The sequence below is a fragment of the Octodon degus genome, unplaced genomic scaffold (assembly GCF_000260255.1).
Source record: "Octodon degus isolate 3935 unplaced genomic scaffold, OctDeg1.0 scaffold00010, whole genome shotgun sequence".
NCBI classification, from domain to species: domain Eukaryota; kingdom Metazoa; phylum Chordata; class Mammalia; order Rodentia; family Octodontidae; genus Octodon; species Octodon degus.
The window spans coordinates 28912266-28923415 of record NW_004524586.1 but is presented as its reverse complement, the minus strand read 5'-3'; the positions used below and the strand labels follow the sequence as shown (position 1 = coordinate 28923415).

General features: G+C 36.9%; 1 protein-coding gene across 7 annotated transcripts in view; it reads right to left on the bottom strand.

Moving 5' to 3' along the window:
• Bclaf3 (BCLAF1 and THRAP3 family member 3) overlaps positions 1 to 10877 on the bottom strand; it is a 54327-nt gene extending 43450 nt beyond the window's left edge. For 3 of the 7 annotated variants that reach the window (XM_023709109.1, XM_023709108.1, XM_004625755.2), the window contains exons 1-2: positions 10790 to 10877; positions 9678 to 9711 (exon numbers count right to left, since the gene is read on the bottom strand). The gene's annotated coding sequence lies outside the window, so the exon portion shown is untranslated. Of the gene's footprint in view, positions 1 to 7344; positions 7396 to 9677; positions 9712 to 10633; positions 10685 to 10789 lie in introns of those variants that run through there. The other 4 variants (XM_023709110.1, XM_023709113.1, XM_023709112.1 and 1 more) reach the window with 4 other exon arrangements.
• Positions 10878 to 11150: the final 273 nt, after the last annotated feature.

Here is an 11150-nt window from a genome sequence, read left to right as displayed (position 1 = left end):
AATTTCTAGAGTTCAAAAGTTTCTAAGTGTTTTACATTGTACAAGCATAAAGAGCATTAAAAATGAGCTATATAAAGACTTTTATTTTGGAAGTGAATTTTTTTTTTTAATCTTTAAAAGTTATCTCTAGAATTTCAGACTAAAATCCAGCAAGTCTGTTTTTGTGACGAAACTTATTTTTCTCCCTGTGAAATGAATGCCATGTCTTGTTAAATGTTGATAGTATGTGTTGGACAGGTTTTCTGGATAACGCTTAAGAGTATCTGGCAGGGAATTTCTAACATGTAGAAATGTTAAACTGGTCAGTGTGTTATTATGTAAGATTAACATTGTTGCTTTAAATATGGGAGTTTTCCTACTGTTAATAAATGTACTCTATTTTTTTAAAAAAAAAAGGAAAAAAAAAAGAAATAAATCAGACCTACATGCACAAAAATTGTATTGTCTCTCTAGTGTAAGAATCTGATAGAGTAAATAATCCAAAAGGTACAATAGATACTGTGAAAGGGAAAGAAACTGTTGAAAGGGAAGCAACAAGTGGGATGAGAGATAGGATAAAAGAAAGTGAAAAAATACATACGTATATACACAAGACAGCTTGAATAATTGTACTGCTGATTTCTACTAGTCTATTGTAAGGAACATTTATGCTTATTGTTTTTTTTTTCTTTTTAAAAAATTTTTGACCAATTTTGCATGCATTTATCTGGTAATCTGAATAACTAATTTGAAGATAACAATATGCAATATAACCATTGTTGAATTCCTAGCATTTTGTCAGCTAAAATGTGTATTGTTTCTAATGTTATTGCTATTATTTATTCTCTTTAAAAAAAACAAAAAACCCATACAAACAAACCCAAGAAACAAAAATTAAAAACTGAACTCAAGGAAGATGGGAGAAAAAGACTAAATTATCTCAAAAAAGTGAAGAAAAAATTACAAAGTGCTCAAAGAATAGTAAACTCAAATGAAGAGTTAGTAAAGCATATTGAAAGGCAGGAAAACCAAAAAATTATACTGAGGGAGAAAGAAGAAAGAGAAAAAGTACCAGAAACTCAGAAATAGGAGACAGGTTTTTTAAAAAAGGAATACTTCTACTAGTATATTCCTGGAAGAAAAATCAAACACTAGAACTGAGCTAATTTTTTAAAAACTGTACTTAAAATCTAGAAGTGGAACAATGCTTGAAATACTCTAATCTACACATTTAAGAGCGTCTCAGGTACCTAAAGGGTAAGAATTTAGAACAATCAACTCTGAAAAGCCTTGTAAAAACTTTTCTTTCTTTTTTCTTTCTGCGGAACCAGGGATTGAACTCAAGCCCTTGCGATTGCTAGGGAAGCACTTATTCTACTGAGCCATCTCCCCCGCTCCAAAACCTTTTCTTTCAAAGACAAAACCATCAAAACATCCAGGCCAAAAAAAAAAAGGTGTACATGGTGGCACATGTCTGTCTTTCTTTTTCTTACACTCTGGTGGTTGAGGCAGAAGGATCACCATGAGTTTTAGACCAGCACAATGAGTTCAATGCCAGTATGAACTATATAACAAGATCTGCAAACAACAAACAATAACAATAAAAGATTAAAACAAAAAAACAATAACAAATTTATTTATTTATTTTAACAGTGTCAATCTTTTATTCATTCATTTATTTATTTATTTATTTATTTATTTATTTATTTAGTGTGTGTGTGGCCAGCTCAGCTCACCAGGGGGTGGGGCTGGCTGGGATGTGGTGCTGGGGGATTGAACCGTGGTCCCTGTGTTTTGCTTGGCTTAGCTTGTTCTAAGTAGGTGCTTTAGACCACTGAGCCATCTCACCAGCCCAACAATAACAAATTTAAAAATTAAATTAGCATGAGATTTTTCAAGACTACCCTACAAAGCAAGATAAATAACAAAACAACACAGTGAAAATAAAACTCAATGAAAGGAAGTGTGAACCAAGGATTTTACATTAACCAAGACATTCTTCAAATACCACAGTGACAGAAAAACAGTTTCAATACATGGACTTTGGTACTTACTAGCCCCTTCTGAGAAATCTACTAGAGAATGAGCTTCATTCAACCAAACAATGACTAGGAAAAGTCAGCAAAAGGACTGATAGTGAGCATTTAAAATATGTAGGCCCAAGCAGGCTTGGCTGAGCACTTAAGAGACTGAATCAGGTGAACAGCCATGAATTCAAAGACAGCCTAAACTACATAGCAAGACTCTGTCTCAAGAACAAAAACAACAAAACTACACAAAAGATTAATATAAAATCATTGCATTTTGTCATATAAAAATTGCAACTAAAAATGAGAGAAGGAAAGAAAAAAAAAAACAGAAATAGCTTTACTCCCACCTAGGCAGTAAGTGAACTGAAAACAGTGGGAAGAAAAAATAACCAAATATTAAGAGGTGATACAAATGTTGAGATGGTCATCCAAAAGCAAAATACAGTTTGGCCTTACTCACATCATACATAAAAATTAGTACAAAATGGGTCAAAGATCTAAATGTAGTACACAGTAAACCTACAAAACCCAGAAGAAAACATAAGGATAATTTTTGTAACCTTGAGTCATCCAATGGTTTCTATCTATTTCCTTTTTTTTTTCAGTACTGAGAATTGAACTCAGGACCTTGTGCTTGCCAGGAAGGTGCTATATCACTGTGTTATATCCACAGCCCCATGCAATAGTTTCTAAAGATATGACACTAAAAACATAAGCAATAAAAAATGTAAATTTGGTATCAACAAAATTTAAAATGTTTATGCTGTAAAGGAAAGTTAAAAGACAACCCAAAAAATGAGAGAACATTTTTTGGAAACCATTTATATCATAAAAGCCTATATTCAAAATATATAAAGAATATCTAAGGCCATACCACTCTAAACACACTCAATGTCAGGATACATGAACACCTACAACACAATAACAAATATAATCAAATTTAAAATTAGCCAAGAGTCAGCTGCAGTGGCAAGCACCTATCATCCTAGCTACTGGGGAGGCTGGGGCAGGCTTCAGTCTGAGAATTTAGCAAGACACTGCCTCACAATAAAAAAGAGTGGGGCTACATTTCTGTGAGAAGGCCCATGGGTTCAAATGCCAGTACCACACAATACACTTATAGACATATATGCACACATATCCACAATAAGCACATTGGCCTAGCAATGGCCGTGACTCATCCACATGGCTGACACTGACAAAGGTTCTACAATCTGAGGTACAGGATCTCAGGATAAATCCTGAGGGGATTTGACTGACCATATCAGACCCAAAAGCTACAACTCTTGTTGCATAGGTCCTGCTTTACCTTGGTCTTAACCATCCAGCAGAAAAGTATAAAAACGAAGTATAAGAAGTAAAGCCATGGTGTTATGTTGAGCTGTACGGGACTCAGGTCAACAATTTCTGACATTGCCAGTGAAGCAGAAGACCCAATGCTATTATGGGCTACTGGACTCTTTTAGAATATTTTGCTGAGTTAACACACCTATAATATTTAAATGATGGAACTAAACAAAAAAAGGGGATACAGATGAATGTCCATTTTGTATCTGTGTATTCAAAGTGGTTAGGACAGATATATAGCTACATTCTCTTAATGAATAGAGGGATTTGTTCTAATGGTGTTTGTAAATAGGATCTCAAATCCACATCTTGTACAGCAATTAACCACTAGGAAGAGTGTATGCAATGTGTTAATTATTGAAACTATCCTACCAATTTGGTTTGAAACTGTCTCATTGCTATTTGTTTCTCAATAAAATTATGGAAGAAAAAAAGAAAGCTGGACCTAATTTAAATGTCCACAAATGGTAAAAGACAAATTGTAGTATATATGATGAAACACCAATGAGAATGAACGATTTGTAATATGTTATGTACATGTACTGATGCCTTATAGTGAATGTACTAATTATGTACTGCAAATATGTACTAATAAAAGTTTAAAAAAGAATAAATAAATAAATAAATAAATGAAGAAAAAGGTGAGGAAAAATAGCCCACTTTCAGAAACTTGTGTCTTTTGGAACCAAAAGGAGAAAAAGTCAATAAAAATTGGATTAATATTTGAGAAAAAAAAAGGACAAGGAGACAAATGGATATTTCTTCTAAAGATATAAAAATACACATAACATCACTAGTCACTAGGGAAATACAACTCAAAACCATAATGTATGCTGCTTCACAATAATAAAGACAAATAATAAAAGAAACTTGATAAAATGTTTCAAGGATGTAAAGATAATGGAATCCTTATACACTGCTGGTGAGAATGTAAAATTGTGTCACTATGGAAGACTTTGGCAGTTCCTCAAAAAGTTAAACACAGTGTTACCATATGCCTGACTATTTTACACCTAGGAATAAAGAAAGGAAAATACATTCATATAAAAACTTGTACACATGCATTCAGAGGAGCATATTCATAATAGCCAAAAATTCGAAATAAACCAAATATACAGAGAAATGAAAATGTGATATGCTCATACAATGAAATACTGTTTGACCATAAGGAAGAATGAAGTACTATACATGGTATAAGATGAATATACCTTGAAAATATTATGCTAAATGAAAGAAGCCAGTCACAAAAGACCATATTATATGATTGCATTTATGAGAAATATACAGAATAGGCAAATCAACAAAAACAAAGACTGGCCATTGGGTGGAGAGAGGGAAGGGATTATGAAATTTGATGTCTAATGGTTATAGAGTTTCTTTTTAGGGAGAAAAAAATGTTCTAAAATTAGACATAGTAACGATTGTACAACTCTATACTAAAACCCACTGAACCCTACATTTTGAAGGGGTGAGTTGTGTAGACAGAGTAAGGCATCTAAATGCAAATATATCACTTAAAATGTTGCAACATAGAAGCCACTTTTCCAACACAGAACTACACCTAGCCAGAGCCCAAAGAACAAGATGGTAATCAGCAGATTAGTGGGTGGGGGAGGCCAGAACAGAGCAGAGTAAGCATGGTTGATTCTAATGGTCACAGCAACTAACAGCAACTAAGTGATATTCCAAGTACATGAGCTAGGAAGAGCTGGAAGTCAAAATTCTCACATACAAGATAAATAAGAAACAAAATTCAGAGTATTTAAAAATAGGTAAATACAAACGTAAACCATTAGAACAAAAATAAAAATCTTCCTAAGTACCCATATCCCATCTGATTTTTAAATAAAAGAATGAAATAGACATTTCTCAAAAGAAAGAGCAATTATAACAAAACATCTCAAAGAAAAAAAACATACAAATAAGTGACTTTATAGTCATTCTTTCAAGACATTATCAAGTGAACTAAAAATAAGACAGAAAATCTAAATGGCATAATCAATAGATAATCAATACAATAAATCTTATTTTATACTGGGTATTAAATCCAAGAATACTATACCACTGAATCATAACCCTGTCCTTTTTTGAGTCAGGGTCCAATTAAATTACCCACATTGGCCTTGAAGTTGCCATCCTCCTTCCTCAGCCTCCTGAGTAGCTGAGGTTACATGTGTGTGCCACCATGCCCTGCTAATCTTACAGAGATTTATATAAACAAACTCTAAGCTCTGGTGCTGTCTTCTCAAGTGACCATGCCACATTTACCAAAACTAATTATATTAGGTCACAAAGAAAACATTAGCAATTTCTATAAGGTAGAAATATTAAACAAAAAAAACCCCTAAAAGGCACATCATCCTATAAATTTACAAGCTTCCTTTTCACCAACTCCTAGGGAGTCTGTAAGTGAAATTATATATTTTTAAAGCAACAATGACCATGAAAACACCAAATATCAGGTTCAGTGAGATGCACTTAAAGCACTGATCAGAGGAAAACTCATTATACTAAACATACTTATCATTAAAAATGAAAGAACAAAAATAAGTAAATTCATTTCCAGGGTTAAAAAACAATTAAAAATAACAAAGTAAGTTGGGTGTAGTGACACACACCTATGATCCCAGCACTTAAGAAGCTGAAGGGGCCGGGAGATGGCTCAGTGGAATAAGCACTTCCCTGGCAAGCGGAAGGGCCTGAGTTCAATCCCTGGTTCTGCAAAAAAAATAAGTAAAAATAAATAATAATAATAAAGAAGCTGAAGCAGGAAGATTGCCACAAATTTGAGGCCAACCTGTGCTCCAGTGAGCTGAAAACAAGCCTGGACTACATAGCAAGACCTTGGCTCAAAAACCAAACCCAAACAGAGCAAAACAAAAACAAAGTAACTACTATAACAACAAAAAGTAAAACCAAATAAGGCACATGGGAGAAGATAATAAAGACAAAAGTAAATGAAAATGAGGAAGGTTTTAAATAAATGTAATTAATAATACAAATACTTATCCTTTCATAGAAGCAAAATAATTACCATGTGCTTTTTTTTGTTTGGTAAGATAAAGCCCTCTACCACTGAGCCCTCTTCTTCTATGCTCTTTTTCTTCATTAAGAAAAAAGGGAGAAAGCACAAAAATAAATAAGAAATTATATAGAGGCCATAAACATCAAAATAGAAAAAAAGAGAAAGTATAAGATTACTGCATAAATCTACCAAATGCACTTGAAAGCCCAGATGAGAAGTGAATTTTTAAAATAGAAACACAGGGGTGGGGGAGATAGCTCAGTAGAATAAGCACTTCCCTGGCAAGCGCAAGGGCCTGAGTTCCATCCCTGGTTCCGCAAATAAATAAATAAATAAATAAATAAAATAAAAATACAGGTCCCGAAATTTACCCATTAGAATTTAAAAGCTTAAACAAACTAATTTCCATATAAAAGATATATAAAATTATTAAGGAAATAGCCTCTTAGACCGAGTTTCACAGGGAACTCTATCAAGCTTTCAAACACCAGATAGCTGCAGCATTCAGAGACAGTATGATACAAGTACCACCAAGCCTGTAGGAACATCAACCTTTAAAGGAAGGTGAACTAGCAAAGTATTCTCTTGGAAGAGAGAAGATGAACTAGCAAAGGAGATACTTGGAAGGATGTGACCCTCCAACAGAGTCAGAAACTACAGAAAGATAAATGCTGCATAGAGAGCAAATAAAAGTAATGAAAAGTGTTACCACATAGTCTGAGGACTAAGTAGGATGTCAAAAGACAATAAAAAAAAAGAATTTTTTTTTTGTGGTACCGGGGATTGAACTCAGGACCTTGTGCTTGCCATGCAAGCGCTTATTCTACTGAGCTATCTCCCCAGCCCCCCAAAAACCCAATTATTAACCACTTCTTCCAACACATTGGCTGGGAAAGAGGAGAAAAACAGGGTGGCGACAGCGTGATTAGGAGTCTAGGGAGGAGGTTTTTAAATAGGACCAACTTGGAGAGGTTTATTCTTGATAAGGAGGACTATTTGCTTACCATTAGGGATCTAAAATAGAACAACCATCATAGTAGAGACAAGTTAGGTCCAATTACTGCAATATTTACTTTTATTTCTTAACTTATAACAATATAGTCCGAATACATTCCAAGTAATATAGTCAATTTCTCCCAACAGTCTATATTTATATAGTATTTTCTTTATTGATATAATGAGTTTTTGTCAGTAGTCACTTCCTATATTACATTAATTTACCAAACATTACTAAGTGCCAGTGACTGTTAGGGACTAGGAATACAAAGTTGGAAGAAACCTTGTTTCTTTCCCTGAAAAGCTAAGTCTCTAGTGGTTAAGAATGATCATCTTAGTGCCAATACTTTTTAACTTTACTAAGTGTTGTACAAATACTATCTCATTCAATCCCCCACAAGCTGAATTTAGCTCTATCTCATAGGTAAAGAGACCAAGACTTAGAAAGGTCAAGTGTCTACCCTGTGTAAAGGACCTGAAACAGTCTAATACTCACACTTCCCTACCTTGCAACTCCTTCCTTCAGAAAAATGATCCCATGGAGACTGCCAGGTCACTTGTTCAGATGCTCAGTCAGCAGAATTTGGCTTTAGCATACTCTAGAGTAGTTGACATGCTGCATCACATTTAAAATCACCATCTAAATTTGGAAAGCAGTTTTTATGCCCTCTAGCTGCTAGGATACTCTGTAGCCTGTAGCCTGCACAAGGTCTATGTTTTATTTATTATGAGCTCAAGGACTATGTTTTATTTAGCTTTATATCTGCTCCCCTGAGCTTTACATATCTTCAAATATTTGTTCTTTTAACATTTGTGCAGATTCATCATTCACATAGTTTCATAACTTTGATCCTATTTTTCTTCTTTGTTTTTGCAGTGCCAAGGATTGAACCAAGGGCTTCCCACATGCTATGCACACACTCTTATCACTGAGCTATCCCCACCATCCCCTCTCATACTGTTTTGAATATCTAGGGCTACAGTATAAAACTTCAGACTTAAGATAGCGTGGGGCACAGGGTATCATAGAACAGTTTTAAATTTTAAAATTTGGGCTGGGGAGATGGCTCAGTAGAATAAGCACTAGCCTGGCAAGCACAAGGGCCTGAGTTCAATCCCTGGTCCCCCTACAAAAAAAAATAAAATTTATTTCAAATTTTTTATGAAACTCAAGATACTCCTGTGCTTTGAAATTTTTATTAGAGAATAATAACATGAAGACAAAGTATGTTTAAATGTACTTTCCAAAAAATAAATAAATGTACTTTCATAAATGTCTCATTTGACTCTTAAAATCACTCTGTAAGATGAGTAAGACAAATATCATAATTCCTAGTTCAAAGTTGAGGAATAGTAGCTCAGGAAAGTGAAGTGATATATTCAAGGTAATCAGATATACTAGAATTTAAGAAGGTCTGAATTTCAAATCTCTTCTTCACTTAAGATAATCTTTATTTACTAAATTATTAGAGTAAAAAGGGAAAGTTGCTATCTCCTCTGATTTACTATCAATAAATAAGAAAGAAATATAATAACCAGAGGATGCTGGTATTTGGTTAGAGAAAATACAAACAATTCAAAAGTGTTCCCACAGAAATCCTTTAAATTTTACCTTTTGCTAGGATAAAATAATTTTACCTTTTGCTTAGGAAAGACACTTGCAAACTATTGGTAAGAATACAAATAGCATGCCTTTTCCAGAGGGAAACTGAGCAATTCCCATTTTAATAAAAACCATTAGTAGTATAATCTGTCCAACAATCCCACAATATAGGAATGTACATTAAGGAAAAGTTTGTGGATATAAGACTTTATACTTATCCAATAATTTTTTTTTCAGAACAGGAGATTGAACTCAGGCCCTTGCACTTGCCTGGGAAGCACTTATTCCACTGAGCCATCTCCCTAGCCCCCCAATAATGTTTTAAGTAGTGGAAAAATGAGAATAACCAACTAAATTAATACAGTCATGGAATGACATGCTATGTTGTTGGACAAAAAGTGATTACGAAAGAAAATGCACTTTAGAAAAACTCACAAATTCATCTTTGTATAGAAGAAAAGACCCAACGGTTATCTGGAATGGGCAGAGTGTATTTTTGTACATTTAAACTTTTCTGTATGTGGCTGACTTACTAAATGTTTCTTACTATCCAAATGTTTAAAATAAGATTTCTTGGGAAGACTGAAACTGCAGAGATTTCAAGTGAAAACCGTAGTAGTCATTTTTAAAAATAGCGTTAAAAAATAAAGCATTACTGGGGATGGAAGTGTGGCTGAGTGAGTGGTAAAGCACTTACATAGCATGCTCCAGGACCTAGGTCCTTCGATTCACTAAGGGAGGAGGGGAATAAAGCATTACTATACCACTACCTCTGAAATACCACTGAAAAATAAAACACTCTAGAGCAGCACCCAACTGTAGTGTAGCTACTCGGGTAGCTGAGACAGAAGAATCGCTTGAACCCACAAATTCGATATCAGTTTAGACACCACATCGAGACTTGGTCCCAAAAATTAATTAAAGCACTCTTATGAATCCACAGCCTAATCTTTTTAAATTCTTCTTTGGTTTGGACTTGTTCACATTTAGAAAACAATCCTAAAAAAGCTGCCTTTTGGCAAAAAGATGCCAGAGAGACTCTGATTTGCACCGGTATAGTTTGTAATTTGATTCAAAAAAAGAAAAGCAATCTCCTAAGTGGCAGCTTGAAAAGAGCCCGGAAAGGAAAATAAATGGGATACGTTTCTCATTTTTTTCAGTCCCGACCTACTGACAGAGCAGCCCTATATTGGCCCAGTTTCCTAAATACATCCTAGAGAAGCACAGGGAACGCACCAGTTTTCAGGAGATGTTTCTAAAAAGACAAGTTTTACTTTGTAATGCAGGATAAAGAGCAGCCCTCACTACTCATTCTCAATGTTATCTGGGAAAGATGCCACTGCGCGGCACGAGAGCCTCAGGAGGACAAAGCGGGAGCTCCTCGGCTTAGGTCCCGCGGGCGCGTCCCGTGCCGCCTCGGTAACAAGGACACCTTCCGGGACCCCGCTCCCCCCGCCCCCACTATGGACGCTCGGGCCACGGGGACCGCATACTCCCCGAAGACAGGGGTTAGACTGGGATGGCGTGAGCAGGTGCCCCACTCGCCGCGCCAGAGGGAAGTCCATCGTCCCTCCGCCAGAGGGACACACAGAAGCCATCAACCCGGAGCCAGCGTTGGGCCACCGCTCAGAGGGAAGGGGCTGGCTGAAAGACCTAAAAGGTGGCCTTCGTCAGGGAGCCCGGTCCAGACCGCCGCATCCTCTCTACAGCCGCACCCGCCACACCGAGAACCGCCCCTCCCAGGCGACAGACACGCCCTCCCCGCGGGTCCGGGCCTCCTCACCCCGCCCGCTCCTCAGGGCCGCTTACCGGATCTGAACGTCCTCGCCACCGCCACCACCGGCCGTTTGGGCTGTGCCCCTCTCTCGGCGACCGCCTCCCACAGCAACGGGACCACAACTACCTCACTCTATCCGCGAGACCCGGAACCAGTTCTTTCCGGAACCGCCTAGCCCCGCCCCCTCCGTGCCCCGCCCCCTGCCGCGGCCTCGTGCTCCCCGCCGGGGTTCCAACGACTCCTCCACTCGCCGTGCGAATAGGCTACCCAGGCCCCTCCTGCCGAGCGCCGGCGCCCTCTGCCGGCAGTTTGCACCACGCTGGCTCTGTCGAGGGCGCCTGCTTTTCTCCGCCACAGTGTATCTAGAGCGCCTGCGCCTACTCGATCGCGTCT